Genomic DNA, 11,604 nt, shown 5'->3' on the forward strand with positions numbered 1-11,604 from the left:
ACTATTTACATCAGGGACTTTCTAATGAGGAGACACAACACTAAAACAATCCTCCATAGGAATGCACGGGTTTAGTTTGTAACGCCAATATGGCAGTTGTCTGATACATATCCCACCCCTTCCGCGGCAAAACGTTGACCTGTGAATACATTGAGCCAATCATGTGGTGCCGAAATAGATGCCTAATAAGTGCCCAAAAAGAGTTACAATATGGCCGCCGAGTGGAGGGACTTGCCTAAAAGGACTTTGTTCACATTGCCAGTTATTAACTAAGTTACTAAGTAGCTGACTTCCTTAACTAAACTCAAATGGAATGAATCACTCCAGACCAGAATCTGAATACCATTTACCTTTCTTGTCACTGTGGAGGGTAAACTTATCTCAGTTAACCTCAGACTAACCTTAAATAAAAGTTACAATAATAGTAGCCTACTACTACCAGAGACTTTCTAATGAGGAGAAACAGCACTCAAAAAATCGTCCATAGAAATGCATGGGGTTAGTTTGTAGTTGTACCATTGAGCCAATCATTTGGTGTGTTGTGAATACATTGAGCCAATCGTGTGGTGTGTTGTGAAGACATCGTGCCAATCATGTGTTGTGATCTCACCGCTGGAGCAAGATGTCATGAAGCCTTGCACGCATTTCTGCTGAAATAGATGCCCGATAAGTGCCCAAAAAGCGTTGCAATATGGCCGCCGAGTGGAGGGACTTGTCTAAAAGGACTTTGGTACAACATACAACATAGCATTAGTTCACAGCCCCTCAGTATTACTCAGAGGCCCTAAGTGAATAAGAGGTAATAAATAAATAAACACACACACACAAAAAAAAGAAATTATATATCTATGCAAAAACAGTGGCTGGTCTCTCTCTCTCTCTCTCTCTTCAGTTTTTGGGCAGGTGAGGCGAGAACCATGGACATTTTTTTCTTTTTATTGAGGCAGGCAAAGTTGCAGACTGAAAATAAAAGTCAGGATATTGAAATTATAATCTCTGATGGAGACAGGCATCGTGGTGGAGTGCAATTGCTAGGGGACCTGTTGACCGCAAACCTATCGTGAAAAATATGGGCAGTCAACAATTAGGAAAGGGCATGTAGAAATCTGGTGATTTGTTCCCCTTTTTTACATTATTAAAAAATTGTACTCTCGCCCTGTGACTCCAGACCTGTAAAAAATCCTACTCCGGATAGCAGAAAAGCCAAAAGCGGTCTCTTAGCTGGCGACCACAGACTTGTTGTGTCCGTGGTCGCCTTCAAGTGAATTTCTAGTCTCTGTGTGTGTGTGTGTGTGTATGTTCTGCTGCAGATGATGATGAGTGTGTGGCGATTCCCCCTGTGTGTGGCACACCTGCACAAACACCCCAGGCAGCTACACCTGCACCTGTCCCGAGGGCTTCAGGAACCCCAATAATAACAGCACCAGAGCCCCTTGCGAAGGTGAGACTGTGGCTCAGGGGAAGAGGACTCAGCTCTGGGTGGCTTAAGGCAAAGTCCTTTTAGGCAAGTCCCTCCACTCGGCGGCCATATTGCAATGCTTTTTGGGCACTCATCGGGCATCCTATTCAGCAGAAATGCGCGTGTGCAAGGCTTCACGACACCAATCTTGCAATCTTGAGTTCACAACACATGATTGGGAAGATGTCTTCACAACACACCATATGATTGGCTCAATGTATTCACATCACACCACATGATTGGCTCAATGTATTCACATGTCAACGTTTTGCAGAGGAAGGGGTGTGATATGTGTAGACAACGGCCATATTGGCGTTACAAACTAGCCCCATGCATTTCTATGGAGGATTTTTTGAGTGCTGTGTCTCCTCATTAGAAAGTCTCTGCTTAAGGTGATATGGGAACTTTTCTCATATCTAGGCAAAAGCCATGTAGTCAAGGTCAAATCCAGTGCCTGTTGCCTTCTTTCTTCTTCTTCTTCTTCTTCTTCGGCAGTTAGTCAACTGGACATACTTTTAGTGGTGTTTGAAATCATGTGATTTTGAGCAATATGGCAATACCCTACTTTGACTACTAGCCTACCTACTTTCCAATAACTTTGTCCAAGTTTGTGGTATAACTAGATTTTGAATCATCTTCAAATTCATTCGGATAGTTAGAAGGATATATATATATTACAAGATCATTATTTTATTTGAGACGGGTAAGTTCTGCCATCTAGAGGACTATGGGAAATTCAGCCCCACACTCCTTGAACTGGATTATGAGATGTGGACAGACATGAATGACCAGGAGAGAAAACAGCACATGGAGAATATCTTTGAAGAACTCATAGGATCAGTAGATGAGTGGGGCCAGGAGTTGAACAATCTTAATAACAAACTAACTGATGGTAAGAACTCAGTCCAGTATCAACTATTAGCGCTAGTAGGCAACTTCTTTGAGATACAAGGATTTATTTGGCTGTGAATGGTGTGTGTTAATTTTGAAAGAAAAAAAAAAATCTCTTTTGAAAGGTAAAGAGATATAAGGACACTGCCAACACTGACCCTGATTAAATATTTCCTTTTCAGTGTGGTGGGTCATTAAACACATCTTGCCATTATTCTATGAATGGCAATTGGAAACGTAGCCAATTTCCTCTACCAAATCAACAGTAATAGTCCTCTGCACTAAATCATATCAGTGAAAAGTTTTTCGAAAGAGGTCATGTAAACATCTTTCTGTATCAACATTGGTGTCCTTACTGCAATGTATTTTGGTTATATGTAGAGCCCAAGGTTCCTGAGGAAATGTGCAAGGAGGACACAACCCAGATAGCAAAATGGCATTGATTCAACGTTGAAAGGATTCGTTGAATCTGCATTGAACTCCGATGTTGTTTCCACGTTGAATGCGCTCGATGAGATTGCCGTTGAAACAACGTCACCATTTCAATCACCCAAAACGTGGATTCAACGTTGATTCAACCAGATGTGATTGCCGTTGAAATTACATTGAAATTTTAATGATAATCAAACGTTGATCCAACACTGATTCAGTCATCATTCAATGGTATTATTATTGAAATTTGGTTGATTCAACATTGAAAACGTCTCCTAAACATTACATGCTTTCTCTAGCATTAGCCCTTCCAGGGTGGCCAGAGGGCCGCCTATTAAGCTGTTTCCATCGACTTGAAACAGGGGGCAGCCGTGGCCTACTGGTTAGCGCTTCGGACTTGTGACCGGAGGGTTGCCGGTTCGAACCCCGACCAGTAGAAAGCGGCTGAAGTGCCCTTGAGCAAGGCACCCAACTGCTCCGTGAGCGCTGCTATTGTTGCAGGCAGCTCACTGCGCTGGGATTAGTGTGCTTCACCTCGCTGTGTGTGTGTGCTGAGTGTGTTTCACTAATTCACGGATTGGGATAAATGCAGAGACCAAATTTCCCTCAAGGGATCAAAAGAGTATATATACTTATACTTGAATCAGCATATGCCTTATGGCCACCTTACACCAAACAACTTTGACAAGATTTGGGAAAGATTCTTGAAAGATTGTAGTCTTTTAACTAATGCCCCTCATTTAAGCTTTACTCAAAAGACTCCAATCTTTCAAGAATCTTTCCCAAATCTTGTCAAAGTTGTTTGGTGTAAGGAGGCCATTAGTCGCATCAAAAGTTAAACCACCTCCCTGGAGCCAATCGCATTTGTAGTCGCATTAATGGACTGATGCGAGTGTTTCCATCAAAGGATTTCTTAATCGCATAACTTAAAAGCGCATTAACAAGCTGGATGGAAACCCACTGTATGACTCAAGAGCCCTGCTGTCTGTTGTTAACCTGCCCATCCTGCATGATGTAACCTGCTGCTATTTCACACGTGTGCGGGAGTGTGTGGTTTTTCAGGGAAGGATGAAAAACATGCTCAAGTCTCACATTGTCCATCCTGTGTGAGTGTGTGAGAGGGGGGTATAAGTAGGGGCAGGGGGGTTATATTATTAGTACACTGTATTCAATGCAATCACGATTAAATTTGTATTCTGTACTTATTAAAAAATATATATGCTTCATTGGACAACACATTCATTACTTTATTAGTGCTCAACATGCACAAAATTAGGCATTTAAATGAAACCTTTTAGCATTTCAGAAAAAACAGCCAAAACAGGCAGCAAACAAGACAACAAATGAATGTGTGTGTGTGTATGAGTGTGAGAGTGAGAAAGAGAGAGTGTGAAAGAGAGAGTGCGAGAGTGTGAGAGAGTGAGTGTGTGAGCGAGTGTGAGTGTGTGTGAGTGAGAGAGAGAGAGTGAGTGTGAAAGAGCGAGTGTGTGTGAGAGAGTGTGAGTGAGTGTGAGTGAGAGAGTGAGTGTGAAAGAGTGTGTGTGAGTGAGAGAGAGTGTGAGTGTGAAAGAGAGTGTGTGTGAGTGAGAGAGAGTGTGAGTGTGAGAGAGAGAGTGAGAGAGAGTGAGAGAGAGAGTGTGAGTGAGAGTGAGTGAGAGAGAGTGAGTGTGAAAGAGAGAGTGTGTGTGTGAGAGAGAGTGTGAGAGTGAGTGTGAGAGTGAGAGAGTGAGTGTGAGAGTGAGAGAGTGAGTGTGAGAGAGTGTGTGAGAGTGAGTGAGAGAGAGAGAGTGAGTGTGAAAGAGAGAGTGTGTGTGAGTGAGAGAGAGTGTGAGAGTGAGTGTGAGAGAGTGAGAGTGAGTGAGTGAGAGAGTGTGTGTGAGTGAGAGAGAGTGTGAGAGTGAGTGTGAGAGAGTGTGAGTGTGTGAGAGAGAGTGTGAGTGAGAGAGAGTGTGAGTGAGAGAGAGTGTGAGTGTGTGAGTGAGTAAGTGAGTGAGAGATGGAGTGTGTGTGTGTGTGAATGATTCCAACATCAAGCAAACACCACAAAAACTGATCCATAAAGAAGAAATAAAATCAAAAAATCAATTCTCTGCTCCTCTCTTCACTCCACCCTGACGCTCGTGTGCATAACGCAGCCACTTCTTGGTACCATCACCAAAACACCAAACTGTATTCAGTTATCCTTTTGTCGTATCGGCGAGCTGCCACTGTATGGAGATAAAACACATTGAAGAGAAAATAAATAAGCTTACACCTTAAAATGATTTTACATTTTCAAATGTGGAATAAATCAATGAAGTTTGCTATCTGGGAATGCACCTGATAGATGCAGGGCTCTTCCTGAACTCTCCGTATCCATCCGTGCTGAGAGAGGCGAGGGATGTGGACATCACAGTGTCTTCAGTGTCTTTGACTTCAGTAGGATTTCTCCTTTTAAGGTACAACATTTGCTGCCTAATACATGTAACTCCAAGCAAGCATCTAACACAGAGAGACACACCAGATCTGCTATTGGCTTTCTGTCTGAATTGGGCATTTGTGATCGAAGTCTAAGGCAGGTGGTTAGTAACATGTCCTTGGCAGCAGAACGAGCAAGCAAATGGTTGTGGGTAAGAAGAAGTTACCCTTCCTGGGGCGCAAGCTAAGGTAAGCTAACTAGCTCATTTGTTTTGTGTTTGTGATGGACTGTGCCTAGGTTGATGGTGTTTTTTTATGGTTATGGTTCAGTCCGCATCAACGGGACGGACCAACCCTAGCCAACCTAGACATGCCTAGGTTGGTTAAGGGTATTTGGATGTTTATTGTGGTAATATGGTGGCAACACGGGGCGTAATCTAACTGTCTAATTTGTTTTGTGTTTGTGATAGACTGTGCCTAAGTTGATGGTGGTCAGCTAGGGTTTTTATGGTTATGGTTCAATCCACATCAACGGGACGGACCAACCTAGCCAACCTAGACCATGCCTAGGCTGGTTAAGAGTATTTTGGGTTTTGGATATTTCAATGTGGTAATATGGTGGCAGCATGGAGGGGAGTGTCCCCAGGACGCTGGTTTCACTGTTAAGCCTTCATGAGGTGTCGTAATTTAACGAAACATCGGTGAATGAGGCTGCCCACTTGATAACCCCAATGACATGCCGCATACTGCTGTTGGATGGGCCATTTGTCTTGTGTTTGTGAACATTTGTTGGCAGATTTGTGGGTAGCGTGCTTTTGAGTAGGGGCTTCTGAATGTGTTTATACCATGGATTTTGGCACAAGGGATTTTAATCCTGTGTATTAATGTAAAGACACACACACAACACACACACACACACACACACACACACACACACATATATATATATATATATATATATATATATATATATATATATAACCTAGTGGCATATGTATATGCTGAAATCTGTAGTTGGGAACTTCTCCACAATATAACATGTCTTAATGAATTTAGAATATAGAATATCTTCCCTTTTTCTTTACAATAGATGTGGAGCTGCATCAAAGTCCTTTTAGGCAAGTCCCTCCACTCGGCGGCCATATTGCAACGCTTTTTGGGCACTCATCGGGCATCCTATTTTAGCAGAAATGTGCGTGCGCAAGGCTTCACCACACCAAACTTGTTCCAGCGGCGAGTTCACAACACATGATTGGCACGATGTCTTCACAACACACAATTTGATTGGCCCAATGTATTCACATCACACCACATGATTGGCTCAATGTATTCACATGTCAACGTTTTGCCGAGGAAGGAGTGGGATATGTGTAGACAACGGCCATATTGGCGTTACAAACTAACTCCATGCATTTCTATGGAGGATTTTTTTAGTGCTGTGTCTCTGCTGTAACCCATTATTAAACTAATTTGGTTAGTTTCCATTCTAGGAAAATGTATCAATACAGTGTTTATTCATATTTTTCGAAAAGACCTACACACATCATCAAAATGTATTCCTGGTGTCATGATAATAATGCAAACACTGCAAGTAAATCCCAAGAAATATTAATTCCTATGCTTTTTCACTGAAACTTTTCAGCAGACTGGCTTTCAACATCAAATGCTAGATTGGGATGATTCTGAAATATTTTTGCTGTTCTAGGCTGGTTATCAAAATAAACAAGCCAATGGGTCTAAATCAGGACCCATGCAGCAGCAGCTACGCTGAGCCCCAAGATCCGTGCAACGATGGCTCTGTCGAGCCCCAGGCAACAACGGCTTCACCGAGTCCCAGGACCCAGGCAACGACGGCTCCACCGAGCCCCAAGAACCACACAGTAACAACTATGCTGAGGCTCAAGACCCATGCAACAGCAGCTACGCTGAGCCCCAAGAACCATGCAGCAAAACTACGCCGAGCCCCAAGACCCATGCAACGACTGCTTCGCTGAGACCCAAGACCCATGCAGCAACAACTATGCCCAGCTCCAGGACCCATGCAACGTTGGCTCCGCTAAGACCCATGCAACAACCCAGCTACGCTGAACCCCAAGACCCATGCAACGTCGGCTCCGCCGAGCCCCATGACCCATGCAACAGCAGATACGCTGAGCCCCAAGACCCACGCAGCAGCAGCTACGCTGAGCCCCAAAATCTGTGCAACGGCGGCTCTGCCGAGCCCAAAGGCCCATGCAGCAACAGCTCCACTGAGTCCCAGGACCCATGCAACGATGGCTCCGCTGAGCCCCAAGACCCATGCAGCAACAACTACTCCGAGCTCCAGGACCCATGCAGCAACAGCTCCACTGAGTCCCAGGACCCATGCAACAACTGCTCCGCCGAGCCCATAGGACCATTTAGGAAGAGCTCAGCCAAGGTTCAGGACCCATCTAATGACTGCTCCACTGAGCCCCAAGAACATACAGCAACGTCTCGGCTGAACTCCAAGACCCTTGCGGCAGCAGCTCTGCTGAACCCTGACACCCATCGTTCCCACGGTTATGCAATACACGAATGTCCGCCACTGCGCTGAGCGCAACGAAGATCTGTATCATGCTGAATATTATATGTTTTATCAGGTAATGGTATTCTAAAAGTTTTCTTTCCGCCCAGGTTGAATTATTTAAGGCCACAGATAGTACGGAATGAGCTTGGATCCAATGCAACAACAGCTTCAGGGAGACCCATGCACCAACTGCTCCGCTGAGCTCCTGCAACCCTGCTACAACGGCTCCGCTGAGCCCCAAGACCCATGCAGCAAAAGCTACACCGAGCTCCAGGACCCATGCAATGACTGCTTTGCTGAGCCACAAGAACCATGCAGCAACAACTACTCTGAGCCCCAAGACCCATAGTAAATAATATGATTAAATTGAATCATAAATTATAGGTTCTGCGCCTATCTCCCTAACCACTCATCTCGGTGGAATACTTCACAAACCCTTTGTTCAACACATGACAAACCATATATCAAAATAAACAGCAGACCTTACCGAACACAAAGGTGTAAAGCAGTCCCCTGTACAGTTAGCTGTTCCAGAGTAATCCGGTTTTGAATTGGCAGCAAATTTCGACATGCATGTCTCCAAATTTGGGCTTTAAGTTTCACAATGTGTTTAAGTTTTTCTACATGATTTCATAACAGGCCAAATACAAAATAAATGTTACAAATATCACCTAGATATCGGTAAATATTAAAATCAGAGGATATACAGCTGACTAAGAGTTTGTGAAAGTAGCCTTAATGATCTTAAAATGCTAAGCATGCATCTAGGCTATTTGAGTTTCTTAAAGCTGAGCTATGCTTAAATTGTTAAATACATGATTTCCCAATAGGCCAAATATAAAATAAATGTTAAATATAGCCTAGATATCTGTAAATATTAGATGATCTGGGGCCGTATTCACAAATAATTTTAAGGCTAAAAGTAGCTCCTAAGTGGCAAATTTAGCGTCACTCCTAACTTTAGGACTCCTAATTTTTTCAGTAAAAGTAATTCACAAAGCATTTTAGACCTAAAAGTAGCACCTATAAGTCTGGGAGAGCTTAAAAGAAGTCGAGAGGACTCCTAACTCCCTAAGACCTATTCACAAAGGATCTTAGGCAGCGCGACGTAATGTGTTGGAGACCCTCAACGACACGGAGTTATTACAAAGATACCGGCTTAACCGTGAGGGAATACGGATTGTTGTGGATCTTGTGAGGGATGCAATAACAGCTCCAACTAATCACAACAACCCAATCAGTGCCGAATTGAAATGTTTGATAACACTGCGCTTCCTAGCAACGGGGAAAATGCAATTATGTAACGCTGACGATTTAGCGATATGAAGGACATACAATATCATTGTGTGGCGTGTCACTCCTAACTTTAGGACTCCTATTTTTTTTCACTAAAAGTAATTCACGAAGCATTTTAGACCTAAAAGTAGCACCTAAGTCTGGGACAGCTTAAAAGAAGCCGAGAGGACTCCTAACTCACTAAGACCTATTCACAAACGCTTTTTGTGGCATTTCGCGTTTGAAATCCTATGCGGCTACAGGAGCTTCTAATCGCGAGGGAACAATTTTGCATTGTAGGCATAACTAAGGGATGCAATAACACCACCAACAACCAAAACTACTCATTGTCAACATGTAAATTAAATGTAATGTCTCATTGTGAATCAAATTAAAATGTTCTCATCTTTGCAAACGTAGGCATAGGCATATGGTGACAGATTAATTTAATAATGTTGCAAAGATACTGCATCAACATGGAAGCACATGAGTAGCTTTATTCAAATGAGAATGCAATCTGCAATATGCAATTCAAAAATACATTACATTATGCAATTGCCAATTCATTATGCAATTTAATTATTATGCAATTTAATATTGCAATTTGCAATAATTTCCAACAAATTGTATTTTAATCTGCAAAGTGACAATGAAATCCTAAAATCAATTTCAATAATTTTGGTTAAAAAATAGAATAAACATGGATTGAATTGCATTCCATTTTGCCATGGTACTTCAGTCTCAAAATTCAAATGGCAATTAATTTTGCATTTCAATTTTCAATATTCAGTTTCATCATTTAAATGTCAATTCGTTTTGCAATTTAATATTTAAAGTGCAATGTAGGATTGCATTTTGAAAACATATTTGGCAAAACTGTCAATGTCAGCCTGAAAACATTTTGGGTCCGTGTAACGCTTTGCAGTGCAATGTTCTATTTGCAGAATTCACATGAAAAAATATAAAAATAGGCTTAAAAATCCGTTATCCATTCTTTAGGACGGCACAGTAAATGGGTTATTGTTGCTTATTTTGATTTTCAATTGAGCACAGTTACGGTTTTCTGTTCAGAAGTTAAAAATTTAAATGATGCGTCAATTTTCTAATTTTCCTTTTTTGCCCTTGTGATTGGACTGAACCACGAACACCGGGGGGAGAACACCATCTAGCTGGGCCAGGCTAGATGGTGGAAGGGAGCGCCGCCTGAAGTTGTTTGTGATTTTGACTCATTACTTTAGAGATTAATGACAAACTTTTTGGGAGAAGGCACGTTAAACATAACTTTCAGCCTATGTTGAACATATCTACAGTAGCCTATATTTGAATACCATAGCCATGCCATAGCAGATAATTCCCCAAAGCAGAATGTCATCGACGTCAGTCTTGGCTATACCGGGCTATACAGGCTACCCCGAGCACTGTTTGACATGGTATTTTTGCTTATTTAACGCTTTACGCTAGACTAGGTTTCATTAGGCTAAACGAAGACACAACGGTGAGCCTAATTTATCCGTTTATCCATTTATTAATTTCAACAGCAAATAGCCTACATTGGCCTGTAGGCTACTAGGGCTCACGTAGGCCTACTCATAAGTGTCAGGACGCAGCAATGTCTCCCTCTGCATCTGAAGTTCTGATCTCGAGCTGACATTATCAATCGCTTGGCACCTTGATGCAAGCGGAACTGTGTTTGATAGCCCTCCATCTCTACATCTATTTTTTACAGTCTATGCTCTACATCCGCTGATAAAATGTGATCACCAACACCGCGCGCCAATATCTATCAGGTCACCCACCCCTACGCGTGGTTCAGCCCAACAAAAACAGTAAAAAAAAAAAAGGGGCCAAAATCCAATATTAACTGAATTTTACTTTTGTTTCCAATCCAGTTTCTGTTTTCTTTATCTTGCGTGACTAATGACACATTTAGAAAATAGCAGCAATTATCTATTTGCTGACCAGTTAAAACAAATTGAAAATTGGATTATTGAACACATTTTTTATTTGGACCCGATGGATGGAACAAATAGAACAAAGCACTGCAAAGCGTTACACGGACCATTTTGGATTATTTTGGGCAAAACGTTTTGCCCTATCGTTTTGAGGCATTTTATTAAAATGGAAAAGAAATAGCGTCCCCCGTGATTGCATTGCACTTTGGTCACGCTCTTTGTGTTGCAAAATTCAAATGGAAATTCGATCTGTAATCTGTCAAGTCGGGAACTAGGCTACGTCACTTCCGTGCTTATGTCTTACCCAGTTAGCGCTTGCAATGGAGGAGTTTGCACTTTGCAGCTGCACTAAGGTCTCTGGCTGATTATGTAGAACACCACCGTGTCAACGAGTCTGACTCAATGGACAGATTACTGAAAATAGATGACAGAGTGGGCTATCTAGCCCCTGTCCGATTTGATGTCAACCTGGTCCGTTCAAAGATTTCTGAGGCCTTACAGCTAATGGGCGCTAGCCGGTGGGGAGACCTTCTGTGGATATACCACTGGAGGGAATAGAGGGTTACCTCTCCTATGAGGGAGATTGCGGAGCTCTTTGGAGTTCACAGGACTAGTAGGGCTAGATCGCCCACTCTGTCGTCGTTAGTTAG

The sequence above is a fragment of the Alosa sapidissima genome, chromosome 9 (genome assembly GCF_018492685.1).
Source record: "Alosa sapidissima isolate fAloSap1 chromosome 9, fAloSap1.pri, whole genome shotgun sequence".
Classification (NCBI taxonomy): domain Eukaryota; kingdom Metazoa; phylum Chordata; class Actinopteri; order Clupeiformes; family Clupeidae; genus Alosa; species Alosa sapidissima.